Source organism: Ctenocephalides felis, unplaced genomic scaffold (genome assembly GCF_003426905.1).
Source record: "Ctenocephalides felis isolate EL2017-DRISC unplaced genomic scaffold, ASM342690v1 CF-g0.4_SCAFFOLD_02541, whole genome shotgun sequence".
NCBI lineage: Eukaryota > Metazoa > Arthropoda > Insecta > Siphonaptera > Pulicidae > Ctenocephalides > Ctenocephalides felis.
In genome coordinates, this window is record NW_020538695.1 from 164,763 (window position 1) to 181,803 (window position 17,041).

Sequence of the window (17,041 nt, forward strand, 5' to 3'; positions counted from 1 at the left end):
AGGCACTAAACGCACTGTTCGATGCCTGTTTTCGTTCAGCTACGCCACCGGAGAAGAAGGACGAACAGCACACTTTGGACGCACTGTTCGATATTTGTTTCCGCTCGGCTACGATCATCCCTACAATAAACATAGCCTCTTCAAGCGCCAGGTAGCTGAGTCTGCGCGAAAATGAGGGACATCCAGTTTCAGAAGAATATCGATGGAAGGTACAGCAGCTACACTCCAAGAACGGTGATATCTTCAAGGAAGCAAAAGGCCCGTGTAACCACGCCGAGCATTATATCTTCACAGGCGATCATGCGCCCATCGCAGTCCCACCGGTTATCACCTGCCAAACGCATGGCACTAAAAACGGAACTCGACGAAATGATCAGACAGGATATCGTTGTGGAGTGCGATTCACCACGGACAGCTGCGGTGGTAATGGTGTCAAAGAAGGATGGCGGTACTAGAGTATACGTAGACTACCGTAACCTCAACGCCATTACGACAGCAGACAGCTATCCTCTACCACAAATCGACGATCTATTACATCTAACCAGCCGAGCCAAGGTCATGTCGACCACAGACGCCAACGCCTCCGTTCCGGCGTACCCGACGTACCAATTCTAAGCTACCTGGACGACCTAATAGTATTATCAGAAGACTGGATTCAACACCATCATCTAGACTACTTGTTCGCGAAAATTCGGGCACCGCGAATGAACCGCGAGAAATGTCGGTCCTTCTGCACCGAAGTAAAGTACCTAGGACATATAGTGACCCCCGAAGGAATTCAGACTGATCCAGAGAAAGTAGCGGCCATTGTAGGAATGAAAACCCCCAGGCACGTTAAGAAATTACTGATATTTCTACAAACCTGCTCGTGGTGTAGGCGATTCGTACCTGATTTTGCAAAGGTACCCAACCCCTGAGCCAGCTAACAAAGAAAAATAACGAGTGGAAATGGGGACAGAACCAGGACAAAGCTTTCCGGCATGTCAAGGAAGCCCTAATGACGAGCCCTATCCTGAGACAGGCAGACGAGATAAAACTGTACACCCTGCGAACCGACGCAAGCAGCTACGCTCTAGGGGGAGTATTACAGCAAGGAGAAGGCGCCGACGAAAGGCCTGTGGAGTATGCAAGTCGCCTATTGACTCCGGCTGAAAGGAATTATAGCACCACGGAACGCGAAACACTGGCGGTGGTATGGGCCGTTAACAAGTCCCGTGGATACATCGAAAGGACCACGATAACGGTAGTCACAGATCGCAGGCCTCTAAAATGGTTAATGACCCTACAATCGCCCAGTGGTCGACTAGCGCGATGAGCATTACTGCTGCAGCAGTACAACCTACAAATTGATTACACCCCGGGAAGGATTAACGTGGTAGCAGACACGCTATCACGGCCAAATATTGAAGATAAAGAAGTTACATCCGCACGGATTGGATTGGTTTCAATCAATTACCCTAGCTGAAGTGCGACTGAAACAAGACAGGGTCAATTTGAGGACAATAAATTACAAGAGATAATCAATGCGTTTGAAACGACTGATATATATTTTACTTAGTATAATAAATATTTTACACAATTATACTTATCTAATTTATCCTTATTAAATATTAACCTTTTATTTTTTGAGTATCTTTTTTGTACTATCTCATATTGTTACAAAAATGGATGTTTTGTCAAGCACGATGACTGGCAATTTTTCTGGTGTTTCTAATTGTGCTTTAGAATACAGTAATATCGAAAACTCATCAATTAGTGTTACAGACAAAATCCCAAAGGAAAATAAACCATTTTCTTCAGATTTGAGGATTTCCATATTGTAGTTGGTACAGTAAAAAAAATATTATGAAGAAGTATTTTTAAAGTGTTTTAGGAAAGCTGCAATATATCCTTGCGATTTGAACTTTCGCTATGTACGTGTAAATAAAAAAAAGTGCCCATAGTAGAGCTTATTGTCCTAAGAACCGAAATCAAAAGGAGGAAATGGATGTTAGAAATTGCATGATATTTAATGCTCACATTAAATTTGATCCTCATCAAAAAATGCTTAAAGAAATTTTATTCATACCTGAAGGTATACTTAATCATGGTGCAGAAACTAATCCAATTCTTAGGTGTAGGCAACTAAGTGGAAAAAATAGAGATGATTTAAAAAAAACTTAAACATCAAAAACCAGCAGCATGTCGTCTCGAGCAGTTCAAAGATATGATAACAAAATTTCCTGAATCATAAAAATTTCGTTGAAGTATACCATCTACCTTCATAAGTTTGCATGCGTCAAGCAAAGTATGAAGAAAATAAGGAAAATGACTTCCATGCCGACGACAATGTGGATCTAGTTCTTATGATGTTACGGGAATTGACAATACCACCGAAAAAGCAAATTTTATCTGGCCTTTTAAAGATAATTCCGGTAGCAATAAGTCATGAAGCATGCGATGTATTAAAAGTATATTTGCAAAATAATGCAACTAGAGTACTGCATTTTGATGCGACAGGTAGTTTAGTAAGAAAACCTCACTCCTTTTGTAAGAGAATATATTTATTAATGGGTTTTTTATTAAGTGAACATAATGTTAGAGCGATTGAAAGAGGTATTACAGATTGTATAGATGACTTAGGCGGTCACAATGCCTTAAACATGTGGTTTGCGACCACAGCTATGCAAGCATTTATGCAATAATCCAAGGTTGCAATTATACAAATTTGATTGATTATAATAATAAGTGATATATTTTTGAATGATAATAGTTAGTTACGGGATACATCCCGTACGCATACAACTATATACGACTGCATACGACCGCGTGCAAGTCGTCACAAGAACGTACCTGTTATATAATCAATTGTTACCTATATAAGATGCGGGATTGATATACTGATATGATTATTATAGATCAAATTGACCAGTACACTTGCCAGTCAGGATTTTATTTTGTATATTATAAATATATTGTGAAATTAAAGAAGTAAAGATTTATTTTAGTAACCAAGTATATAATTAGTTTTAAACTTTTTACAGAAAACAACATAGCATTTATGTTGCAGTCATTTCACAAAGAGACCGTCATATAATACAAAAAATTTGCAAAAGGTAATCAGGAAATAATATCGTTAGCTGTAGCTAAATTATTTTTCTTTTAGGTGAAAAATGTAGAGATTTAAAACATGCTCGAAAAATGTTCACTCATATTGGGTGGATTTTAGGTAGCAAATATTATAATGTACAAATAGATTTAGCGATCAAGAAAATAAATCTATTTGAATGACTCAGTATCAAACAAGACAATCTTGACTGATACTAATGTTTCAGAAATAATTAATCGTGAACCATGTCAAGATCTTTTACGAAATAGTCTATTTTATAAAGATTTCCTTCATATTAAATGCGAAGCCGAAAAGATTATGCCAAAAGAAGGATTTACTAATCGTTTTTGCTTTCCAGGTTTCTTAAATTATGTAATGGACAGGTATATTCCAATTATACCTTTTTGGTAAGGACTAATGCTAGATAATGACAGAAAACATTTGTATTCAAATGCTGCTGTCGAATTATTTTTCGATACATTAAAGAACAGTATCTGCCATGGTAATAAATATATGAAACCGTCACATTTCATAGATACAATTAAACATTTGATGACGCTTTACAATAATGATTTAATAATAAAAGTTATATTAGAAAAAAAGAAGAAATGCAAGTCAGGAGAAGTTAAGCATGGCAAACAATATTAAAAAAAATGAAAAAAGCAACAAAGTAAATAAAGTAACCGAAAAATTAAATAAGGACCATAACACCTGTAGGACACGACAGTAGATATTAGGGATGCGAAGGAAACATGGAACAAAAAATCGAATAATCCGGTCAATTTTTACCTATGTAGGAAAAATGCTTTTTCTTTGCATAAATGCCTAGACTCAAATAACTCTGCTGACTCTAGTATAGAACTAAAAATAGGTTTGTGTTCTAACAATAATGTAGCTAAAGAGTTTCATTTCCATATAAAACTCTCCATTATAACTCTGCTGACTCTAGTATAGAACTAAAAATAGGTTTGTGTTCTAACAATAATGTAGCTAAAGATTTTCATTTCCATATAAAACTCTCCAATAATAGGGATATATGGTATACTATAGGATTTTTTGGTAAATATGCCATTAAATTGAATAACTTTTTCACTTCATATGGAAATGAGTGGTTATCATTGACTCTTACTTAGCATCAATTGAATATAATAGCAAAAAGTTCTACATTTTAAGTGTTCATGAATATGATCATCATATTATAAATTATATTAATGATAATTTTATTATAAATTTATCATCAGGTTTAAAGTATTTAGCGCCACATAATATTAATAACCATTGGCTCTTAGTTTTAATAGATACAGATAAACAATTCACTGTTATTACTTCTTGCATTAATCCTTTAAAGGACTATATTTAGTCAATTTCGAAAAAGCTGCTTAACTTACAAGAAAGATTCCAATAAATTCTACGTTTTCATAAAGTAATTTCTCCCCAACAGATCGATAGTTATAGTAAATATAAAAATTAACTAAAAAAGGTTTTATATAAAATTGAGAAGCAAATTATTACAGGTAAATAATTTTTGCTTCTCAATTTTATATAAAACCTTTTTTAGTTAATTCTTATTACTCTTTACCCCGGTACATAATCCATTCCTTTATAAAAAATTTTTCTAATTAATCTGTATTGATCATCATTAATTAATGTTATTCAATATTTTTAAAAAACATTGTATTTGACAGAATAAACCTGATGATGGAACGTACCTAGTTCCGAAACGTCGTATTAAACATCTTCAAAAAACAAATTGTTTTATATATATATATATATATATATATATATATAATGACATGTTTCAAGTCATTTAGAATCGTTTGACAGCAAATTGGAAAATATATGTATGTGAGAAAACATGATGTATTGAGAAAACAATAAACCTCTTCTTTCGGAAGCTTTGATGTGGAGTGTTCGTTTTAAGGAATTTTGGATTTGGATTTCGAATTTCAATAAAATACTTTACTCGAGTACATTTATGTATGATGGCGGTTTGTTTATGTCTGCCATAAGATTTTAATTTAATGCGATTTAAATTTGACTTTGCTTTATTAAGAAAAAACTAGACTTTATAACTTATTCATATAAATAAATTTTGCCCACAGCTGACTGACGCCATGTCTGATTCTAAAAAGAAATGTAGACAGTACAGCGTTGATTATATGAAGTTTGGTTTTATTTCATCACCTTCTAACAACCAGTTGCCTATGTGTTTATTGTGTAAAAAAGTTTTGTGCAATGACTCTATGAAACCATCTAAGTTGCAATTTCATTTGAAAAAATGTCATCCTGAAAAATCACATGAAAGTTTGCAATATTTTCAAACACTCAAAGATAATTTTCAAAAAATGTAGACCACATTAGACAGAATGTTTGCTTCAACGTCACAAAGAAATGACGATGGTTTGCGAGCATCATACAATATTTCGCTAATGATAGCGAAATCTGGAAAACCGCATACTATCGGAGAGAAGTTAATTTTACCAGCCGTTGAAGAGGTTTTGAAAACTGTTTTACACAAACCTGCTTCTGACATCATTAAAAGAATTCCCTTAAGCAACAACACTGTTGAAAGACGTATTGAAGAAATGGGTTCTGATATTGAAAGCTTCTTGTGTAATTATTTGCAAACGACACATTTCTCCATTCAACTGGACGAGTCAACTCTACCTGGTAATGAGGCATTACTATTAGCATATGTTCGTTCTATAATGAATGAAATTTACGACGAATTGCTTTTCGCAAGAGCTTTAACAACTGACAGTAAAGGCGAAACCATATTTCTTGTTATGAAGAACTACTTTATTGAAAAAGAAATTCCCTTAACAAATATAATATCGGTTGCTACAGATGGTGCACCTGCGATGGTTGGACGACATCGTGGTTTTATCGCCCATTTAAAACAAAATGTGTCAGGAGTATTAGCAGTGCATTGCGTAATTCATCGCCAGCATTTAGTCGCTAAGAATTTGAGTCTTAGACTGCATAAATCTCTACAAGTAGTTATTGATGCAGTCAACCGAATCCGAAGCAGCGCCTTGAATTCGCGTTTATTTGCCCAGTTATGTGATGAAAATGATCAACACTTTCATCAATTACTTCTTCATACAGAAGTACGCTGGCTATCGAAAGGCTTATGTCTGACAAGATTTTTTGGGCTTTTTGAGACTGTCTTAGAGTTTCTGGATTCTAAACATAAATTTTTTAAAGACAGTCTGATAAAATGTAAACCAGACATCGCGTACTTGACAGATTTATTTGCTAAATTTAATGCGGTTAATTTGCAATTGCAAGGCGACAGTTTAACTTTGATTAAAACTAAATCGATTTTAGCAGCATTCCTATCAAAAATGAAGCTAATGAAGCAAAACATTGGACAAGGAGAATTTTCACAGTTTCCTAATTTATCACAGACAAAGTATCAGGAAGTGGACGTTTCAACCTATGTTGAACATTTAAATGTCCTTTATGCTGATTATGAAACCAGATTTGAAGATATTTTGACATTAGTAATACCACCGTGAATAACTAATCCATATGGTGAGATAGAAGAAACTAATGTTATGATGCAAGAGGAATTGGCCGAATTAAGTACTAATGAGGAGCTTAAGATTGAATTTCAAGAAGGATATCAGAAATTCTGGCTGCAAAAAAGCATACCCGTCGCTTATCCCATGCTATGGAATATCGCAAAAAAATTTTTAATTTCATTTCCGTTTAGCGCTGTCACTAATCTACTAACAAAAAAGAGAAATAGACTAGATATTATTAAGCGGGGAGATTTAAGATTATATCTTTCCACATTGTCGCCAAATGTTGACAATTTATTATTAAAACAAGAAGTACATCCTTCTCATTAGAACATTAATTTATTGGTTTCTTTATTTTGATATTTTATTATGTTATTTAGATTTTAATTAATTAATGTATAAACGTAGAATGCATTTTTACTTAAAAAAATTTGATACTTATCAATACATTAACAAATTTATATAAAACAAGCAATAGGTAAGTAGGGGGTCTATACCACATCCAAAAGCATTGCAAGGGGTCCACGATACAAATGAGTTTGGGAACCTATGGTCTAGAACAAGTGATTCCCAAAGTGGTCCTTGTGAACGAAAGGGGAATATGGATATCCACGATAGTGTATCACAAATCAACTTGTTAATATCTATTTTATTATTAAGATATCAATTAATAAATGTCTTAATTTGGATTAGTATCTTTACTTGAAATATTTGCATAAGGAGATTGACTTGATCTTGCTATTGAAGACGGTGGAGAAATTGAATACACTAGGAATGCGTCTGAAGGATGATAACGAGTTATTCATTTATAAAACATTGTTGGAAAAATTCGTGCAAGTAACTGAAATTAAATAGTATTCATAACCAGGTTATGATAACCTCATGATCTGCTTAACAACCAGAATAATAATTCAATACATCAAGCTGATCTGTATATTGTGATGAAGATGTGAAACAGCGTATGTTACTTCGGTGATGTTATAAGAAGTTTTTGCGACCCAAATCTGGTAAATGAAAACAAATGAAGCGAAGTGACTGGCAACGACGGGATCCAATTCAAAGTCATCGAATATAGCTTTTACGCTCTCCGTGACTCTAGGCGGCCCGTAGTCGTCTCTACCGGTGCTCAAAGAGATTCTTTTTGCCTCCACCCGGGGTTGACCAGCTCACCTGGTTCTGCGTGCAATATATTATGTATATATAATTCACAAACAAAACACAAAAGCCTCTACACAAGTTGGGAAGAATAATTCTCTACCAAGAATCCACGTCGAGGACAAGAATAAGTGTCGTGAGTGAAAGTGCTAATTCTCACTCAGAGTAATAATAATTATTAAATGTTAGACATAAGTTTTTGTTGCATTTTCGTGTTTTTGAATTAATTTCTTAAGCAAAAATCCGTGCATATCACTGTTCATTTGTGTATACTGTGTGGTATTGTATAGTAATTTAGTATAGTTACAAATTTTTTTGGTTAGCAGTCTCTGCTTATTGTTCATAAAAAACATATTGCAGAATAAAATTTAATAAAAAAAATAAAAAAAAATTTTTTAACATGATTATCATAATTGTTTTAAAAATATAGCCCTGAAGATGAGTCAAACCAACACTCGAAACGTATGCTATTCTAAGAAACATTCAGATTCGGACAATATTTCCTTATAAAACTTGGAAAATATAAATCAGCTACTAATACTCTCCAACAAAGTTAGTTTTGTTTAGAGAAATTGTCGTATGAAGCTTTTTTGCTCCAAAACCATTACTAGATATATGTAATTTGTTTACGTCAAAAGCCATGTCACATAAAATTGAAAAAAAGTAGTGCACGTACATGTGGAAGACATTGCCCTTTTCAAAGTGTATAAATCATATTGATATAAAAAAATAAAATATTCGACCAGAGTTTACATGGTACAAGCAACTTCATAAAAAAGCATACTTATCTACAAATTGAGCATTACAAACAATGAAACGTATATAGAACTAAAAAATATAAATTAGGTATTTTCGTTTTCTTTCTTCATAAAAATAGAAACTTAACCAATTACATGCGTAGTCTCTTGTATGTTCAAAAATAAATCTTATGCGGCATTAAATATGTATAGATTTATTATAGCGGCAAATAAAAAAGAAGTAAGAAAAATTATAAGAAATGTGTTTTACATTACAGCGATATTATGTGCTGTTAGCAACTATAATTATATTATTAAATTGATTTTCATAATTTTACATTCATTTTAAAGTTACCACATTGAAAAATATGTATGTATTGTAAAAATGTATTTGAGCGTTTGTAGTTTCCCAAATCTAAGTACTAATGAAAAACAAAGAAAATGTTATATCTTGCAAGTTCATCCTACAAGTTACATGTGCTTATCATTGAATATTTAAAATTAGTTAAATATAATTTACTCTGTTAAGAATAAATTATTCTTCAAGAATTTCTTGATATTTGCAAATATCAATAGAAATTTTTAATATCGATTTCGAGTGCAAATTGATTTTTTTCTGTTAGATATTCTTCATATAATCTGCATGCTGTATGACATGTTTCAATTTCCTTCATATAAATGTAACAAATTTGGTGATATATATTATACACATAAACAATTTGGTAAGAATTAAGATTGAGAAGTATTTCACCGGACATCCAAAGATCTTACAATCACAATTGAATTGGACAAATCAATCTTCACGACTTTGAATAATTTATATAAGTCATTGAAATATTTTCGTTTGGCAATAAATTATAGCATTTGATCCATGGTTGAAATCCGTACAAATTAAAACTATCTTCCTGATTGATTATGTATAGTGATGAAAAGCTTTTGAGCAAACACTATTTATATTATTGTGATGCCACCTTTTTCTAATATCTCAAAATTATTGAATGTCAAAATTGTTCATGCAGCGATCATTTTATTCAACATATGTTATTGATCATGTAGAAATCAAAGAAAGAAAAATCATGTAGTAGACAAATAGATCCAAAATTAAACAAAAAAACTGATGAAGTATGAAGTATTCATACTTTGCATCCGCCTCAAATTTGATATCTCGTTGATGTGATAAATCCAGGGCGGTTTTTTCTATTTGGTCAAAAACTACTTTGAGTAGTTCACAATCATAAAGATTGAGACACGAATGTTTTTGACTGAATTGGAACTAACAAAAGAGATGTTTCAAATAGTTTGCCACAATAAAGCCATCAAATCATTGGCATCACAATAAACATTATAAATCAAATTTTCCTTTTCATTGTCATGTGTGACTTTTCAACAAATAGACCAAGAATGTTATAATGATCTTCAGCCATAAAGTCCTGATGACATCTTATTTGATTTATAAATCATAATTTATAAACCAAAATTGTACATAAAATACCGTGTATTATACACTAAATCTTCGTGTTATGTATTTGTCTCGACCAAAGTTAATTCCTTCCATGACATGTTTTATGCTCATGTTATTCCACGTAGGAGCAAAACTATGCAAAATTTGCTTTTTTCAAATATTCATATCATCTTTCACTTTGAAAGAAATGATTCATTATAGTAAATATTAATCATATTGCTTACTATTTTGTTTCACTTCCAGAAATACTTAATTGTTCTGGTTCCAATAGAATTGCTATCTGGTTCCTATATTATCATTCATTAGTTATTGTTAAACCTCAATTATAGTGCATTTATTTCAATTCAGTCATTAGCTTTTGTTTCATGTACGTAATAATTTTTCATTCCATTTATAATACTCCTATTACCATCATCTATTATCGTAACATCTCCTACGATTTCTTTTATTTCCAAATTTGTTTTGTTAGCATTCAACAAATAAAGTTTCTTCATGACTGCTACATATTTTAACTAATTTTACATATTCAAGGACTAAATCACACATTATTTAGTTTTATTATCACAACATTGATTTCGAAAAAAATCACAATTCAAGAAAACTACCGACACTTGAAAATTTACAATATAATACATACTGACTTACTAACGCGCTTGAACATTTATTTTCGCTTAACAAGAAACTCATGAACAAATAAAATACTATGTAACATAGTAGCACATGTAAATAAACAACAGTTTAATATCATCCGGACGATTTAAAAAATAATTTAAAAAATGTCACTTTCTAACAATGTTCTAGATTTACTAAAACATTAGTTATGCTTTTTATGTGCTGGATTGGCATGCAATACTCTACCAAATAGAAATAAGAAATTTGAAAAGAAACAATTATTTAAATTTAATATATATTTAATTAAATTAAATTACTGGGCAGTAAATATCTTTTAGCTTATGTTCTCAATTCAAAAACTTTATATACTTTTAATTCAAGATGTATAATTTGATGTTGTCTTTTACAATGCTAGTATTCTACTAATGTTTTTGGATTTTGAGTTCTTTACATGGTGCACCACTGGTAACAACCTGGTGATACTTTAATGGCAAGTATTACCTTGATAGGATTTCCATTAAAACATTGTGGCATAAGAGTATTGTTTCACTCATCTTCAGTTGAATTTTCGACAAATAAAGTTTTGATAAGTTTTTCTGAGCGTATATAATTGGTTTTAGCAAATTACATTGAAACACTAACGCACATATCCAGTTTTATTGATGTAATCTTGTTTTGAATCGAGTAAATAAAAAGGAAAAATTAGATAATATTTCTTATACATGGAGTATATTAAATTATTCTAGAATGTCTCTAAAAATTCTAGTAGTCTACAATTAGATGATAACTTCCATTTGTTTTTTCGTGCATGCGGCGGTTACAACTTGGCATCAAGTCGACGAGAAAAAGTTGCATTGTTATGATTTAATGATGCTAATACATGAGCTCAGCGCCTGGAAAGTGATAAAGCTGCTGCAATACGAGGCATTTGGACAATGTTGAATAGTATATTAGAAAAACATTATAAGCCAACAGAAAACTTGACAATCCACAAGCAACTTTATCCATATCGAAGTACAACTAAATTTACTCATTGTTAGTATATTCCGTCAAACCCCGCTAAATTAAACCTGGAATTAAAGTTATGGATCCGGTAGACACATTACAATGGATATTTACTTCAGTAGTCTTCCACTGGCAATATTTTTACTGTCTTGAAATTTGACAATTGTTAACACTTTCAAGCAAAATAAAGCATGTTTTTTATGTCAAATCAAATTAACCCTCCTACGTGCAGACGGGTCTGGCCAGGCATATTTCATTTTTAGACGATAATTAAATATGGTTTTAATTAAGATATGAACCTGCGCTTCTAGGCAGCTTCCTAAAATTTCATTGGCTATTGAGAGGTCTAATTTCATATTGATAAATGTCTTTGAACAGGACGAAAAAAGAATTCTAAAATATTACACCTTACTTAATGCGGAGTGCCTGGCCAGGCCCCTGTGTGTTTTGTATGGAAATACATGAAATATGGCACGATTTTATCGCTTCACTCGGCTTTTTTATTGCTTGCCGCATAAATACATGCACAAGCATAGTGTTGTGTGCCAGTACCCTTATATCGAACCCTTTATGGACTCTACTATCCCTCTATGGGATACCTGTTTAGGATTCGGATTCCGCTCTATATATGAGCTTTATGGATATATATTTCCGGCTGGGGCGGAGTTTTTGAGATCTTGTTGAAGCCGCCATTCTGTCTCTAACCTTCGTTGTGAAATAAATCTTTGTTGTGAAAGTTGATTAGTTCCTTTGTGCCAATTTTTAGCTTGTGTTTTTGTTGTTGTATTTCTTCGAACTGTGCATAAAAATGAGTGATGAGATCGAGTTCGTATACAATACGCGATTACGTGCAAGAACAATAAGTAACGAATTTTATAACCGCGTTATTGAACGATATCCAAACTAATAATAACGATATTGAGCATGAAGATAACGATCCATATGATGACGACGATTATAGAGACGCCGATTATTTGCAGCCAGATGATGCTTCCGATATTGAAAATGAAATGGAAATCGAGCCAAATGAAATATTGGACAGCGATGAAGAGGAAATTATCGATGGACAAGAAGAAGATGCATGTGAAATTCCGGTCGCTGATGCATCATCATTTTATGGGAAAGACGGTACCAAATGGAAAAAAGAACCCAATGTAGCAATTCGTATGCGTGCACATAACATTATGCATTTTCGACATGGCCCAAAGTGTCAAACGTCCGTGCCAATCGAGGCATTCAAATTGTTTTACTCTACAAATATTTCGTACATAATCATAATTGAAACCAATCGATATGGACGCGATCAATTTATAAAATGGAATGCACAAAACCCAGATTCAAAGCCTAAAGTATGGATTGATTTGACGAGCACGGAACTCGATGCGTGCTTTTATTGGCATTCTCATTGCTGCTGGTGTGACTCATAATAATATGCAAAGCGTTTCGGTATTATGGCAATCAGATGCACTCCCTATCTTTCGTGCGGCCATGTCATTCAATAGATTTAAACTGCTGTTACGACACATACGCTTTGATGATGGCCGTATAAGAGCATTTCGTGCGCAATCGGATAAAGCCGCTCCGATCAGAATTGCCTGAATGAAAATCTTGCCAAATATTATGAACCACACGAAAATATAACGATCGACGAGGAACTATTTCCGTACAGGGGTAGAACAAAGTTCACACAATTTATTCCATCGAAGCCAGCGAAATACGGTATGAAAGTATGGTGGGCATGTGATGCAAAAACGAAATATCCACTGCAAGGCATTTTGTACACTGGCAAAGACGAGGGGGCGCAACGAGAAGTAAACCAAGGTGAGAAGAACAGTGTCGCGTTGTGTTTTTTGCACATGAACTATCCCAACATACCGCAAGATTACATTGCCTAGGGACATATACTTTTTTCGTTGATACCGCTGAATGCAATTTTTGCAAGAAACAACTGAAATGCTGTGGGGGAAGAACTAGCTCAATTCGAAAACATTTAAGACATATTATTTTCGATAACGAGAAAAACTCTTCCGAAACTTCAACTTCTAGAAAGCGACAAAGGTAAATAATTTATCAGGTTTTAATATTTTATCAATATTCATTTACTAATAATCTTTATTTAATTGAATCTTTTTCGGGCAATCAAGTGCGCAATTAAGTATAAAAGTTTTATAAAATCTAATTTGGAACACATTAAAATTAATATCAGCTTATACGTATTTAACATGTAGTGATATGAAAAACAATATTTTTGCTCAACATACACAGTGCCAATTACAGCGACTTTTTGCATAGATTTTTTGTTATGTGTGTTAGTTTTCAATCCTTGATAGAAATAATAAATTTTTCACAAATTGTTTTAAAACTCATAGTTGGTATCACTATAATTCTACCAAATATTGTAGTAGTTGCATTAGTTATCCAACACTGTACTCATAGTTTTGAATAACTATACTTATATAGATTTGAATAACTAATGCAAAAAGCATATATCACTGTTTCTGAAAATTTTTATAGTATCGCTAATACTTTTATAATAAATAGCACAACGCAAATTCTCGAAGGAGTTTACGTTTTGACCAGAAAATCCTACTTGCTAGTTTCATGTCAATGATATAAATTAATATAAAACTTAAATATCTAATTATTTTATAATAGTCCATCATTGGTCCTATTGATTATTCAACTTTGATCAATGTTTAGAATTTTTTATCATTATATACATATGCACATAAATAATGTTAGTGAATAAACATATTTCACTGTTTTAGATGTTCAATGAACTTTGAAAAAGAGGTAGAGATCCAGAGTGACGCATCACTTCAGCTGATTCTCAAACAAGTTCATTGACGCAGGCAAAAATCACAGGAGCATTTCGAAGCAGCAGGTATTTGAAAGCGACAGATATACCACTAAGTTTTATGCAACGTAAAGGACTCCAGAAATTTATGAAATTTCTCGAAACTACATATTAAATTCCATCAGAAGGTACTGCTTTGAGTCGTGTAAAATTATTATATGACAACAAAACCAGTGAGTTAAGAATTTGTTGTCTGAAGCAAAAAATGTGGCAATCACAACCGAATTATTACTGGTCATGTAATAGACAACACATGGAAGTATAACCCCGTTCGGCATATAAGTCAGAAAGATGACAATGTTATCCGAAACATGTTGACTTTTAGAGCTCAGTAAAATGTTATCTTTCCGATAACTTTTTGCTGATGTCATTTCAAAGCGATGTCAATGTTAACTAAATGATAACTTTTTGAGGACTTGTGTAGGTATCTTTATGACATCAAAAAGGTAACTTTCCAATGTGATTACCATAACCTTATTTAACAACAGCTGATTTTTATAACCAATAATCAATACTTGAATATGTGTTTATTGTGTTTACTGTAACCTAAAATAATTCAACTTTCAGTGTCAGTGTAAAAAGTAAAAAATACATCATTCGCAACAATGCCGAAAAAGAAAATATTTCAAGAATTATCAAAAAGTCAAAAAAATAAACGCTTACGCCAAATTTATCAAATGCATCTACTAGTGAAACTTGTGAAAATAATAGTGAATCTAATTCTGACTCTGCTAATAATAAAAAGGTGATGGATAATAGTAATATAAGCTACAGTATTTCAGACAATATTGATAACAGTGAAATTAGCAATCTCATTGATAATAATGAAATCAGTGATATCAGTGATGATAGTAGTTTTGATGAAAATTTGGATGTTCAAGACGTTTCAATCGGTGATGACTCAACAGATCATGCTTCAGTGAATTTAAGTTTGTCAACAAAACTCTGTCAGTGGATAACTCACCATAATATTTCACGTGATGCAGCGGGTAAACTTCTAAGAATATTAAAAACATCGAAGCACGAGGAAATTGTTAATCTACCGTTGGATCCTAGAACATTGCTCGGTACACCAGAAGCACCTATAATAACTCGTAAAGTCCCACCTGGTAAATATTATCATTATGGACTAGAAACATCATTAATAGATCAATTCAATCTTGTTGATTACCATACTCTTCCTAATTCTATTGTCATCAATATCAATATAGATGGATTGCCAATCACAAAAAGCTCTACCAGCCAACTGTATTCCATCCTTGCTCAGGTTCATCCTAAAGTTTCTCAGCCATTTGTTATAGGAATATATCATGGCTATGAAAAACCTCATAGTTGCAAAGTATTTTTGGAAGAATTTTTAAATGAGTATAAAAACTTACATACAACAGGTTTTAATTACAAAAACCGGAATTTTAAAGTTGTCATAAGAGCGATTATCTGTGATAGTCTAGCAAGGCCTTTCGTCACCTGTACAAAATTGCACAATGGATATTATGAATGTGGAAAATGAAGAGAAGAGGGTGATTACAAAGATCATAGAATGTTATTTGTAAACGTAGACGCAGCGTTACGAACTGATCAAAATTTTATTGATGGTATTGATGAAGATCATCATGTCGGCCAATCGCCATTCGAAGAAGCAGGTATAGACATGATTTCACAGTTCCCGATTGACTACATGCGCAACTGCTGTCTTGGAGTGATTTTGACAACATTTGTAAAAGTTCCCCACGCACATAAATGGTCAGCAAAACAAATTGCCGAAATTTCTGGGCAGCTAGTTAAAATTGCAAAATGGATTCCACAAGAATTTGCAAGAAAACCACGCAAATTGCAATATGTAGATCGATTTAAGGCCACAGAGTTTCGTCAATTTCTATTGTATACACTATACAGGTCCAATTGTTTTCTCAAATTATTTACCACGAAGTTACCAAATTCACTTCAATTCATTACATTGTGCTATTAGAATTTTGAGTCATGAAGAAGATTGTCTACGTAACAATGATTGTGCAAGGTCTTTATTGATATACTTTGTCGAAAATTGTAAAACGTTGTACGAAGAAAAAATTTTAGTATATAATTCTCACAATTTAATTCATTTGCCTGACGATGTTTTAAAATTCGGACATCTTGATTCTATAAGTGCTTTTCCATTTGAAAATTACTTATATATTCTGAAAAAAAATTAAAAAAAAAGCAGGTCAACCTTTGCAGCAATTGCATAGAAGAATTGTTGAAAACAATTTATGTCGCACTCCATCGAACAATAAAATTTATAATCAACCAGTTGTAGCTGATCAAAATTTAGAAATTTCTAAAAACTTAAAAATGATTAGTTATAATAAAATACATTTTAAACAATTTTCGCTGTCGTTGAAAAACCAAGGTGATAAGTATTGTTATTTAAGAAACAATGTTCTTCTTCGAGTGAAAAATATTAGTGTGAGTGATGATAAAATAAGCTTAACAGGAGAATCATTATTAGATCCTGTAAGCTTTCCTAATTATTCTGTTAGTTCACTTGACTTTCAGATATACGTCGGAAATACGTGGTGGTCTCAAATAATGCTTTTTAGTGCTGAAGAAGTAAAAATG

At 32.6% G+C, this 17,041-nt stretch overlaps 1 pseudogene; it reads left to right on the forward strand.

Moving 5' to 3' along the window:
* The first annotated feature begins 5,202 nt into the window (after nt 1-5,202).
* Nucleotides 5,203-6,945, forward strand: LOC113381061 (annotated as a pseudogene).
* Nucleotides 6,946-17,041: the final 10,096 nt, after the last annotated feature.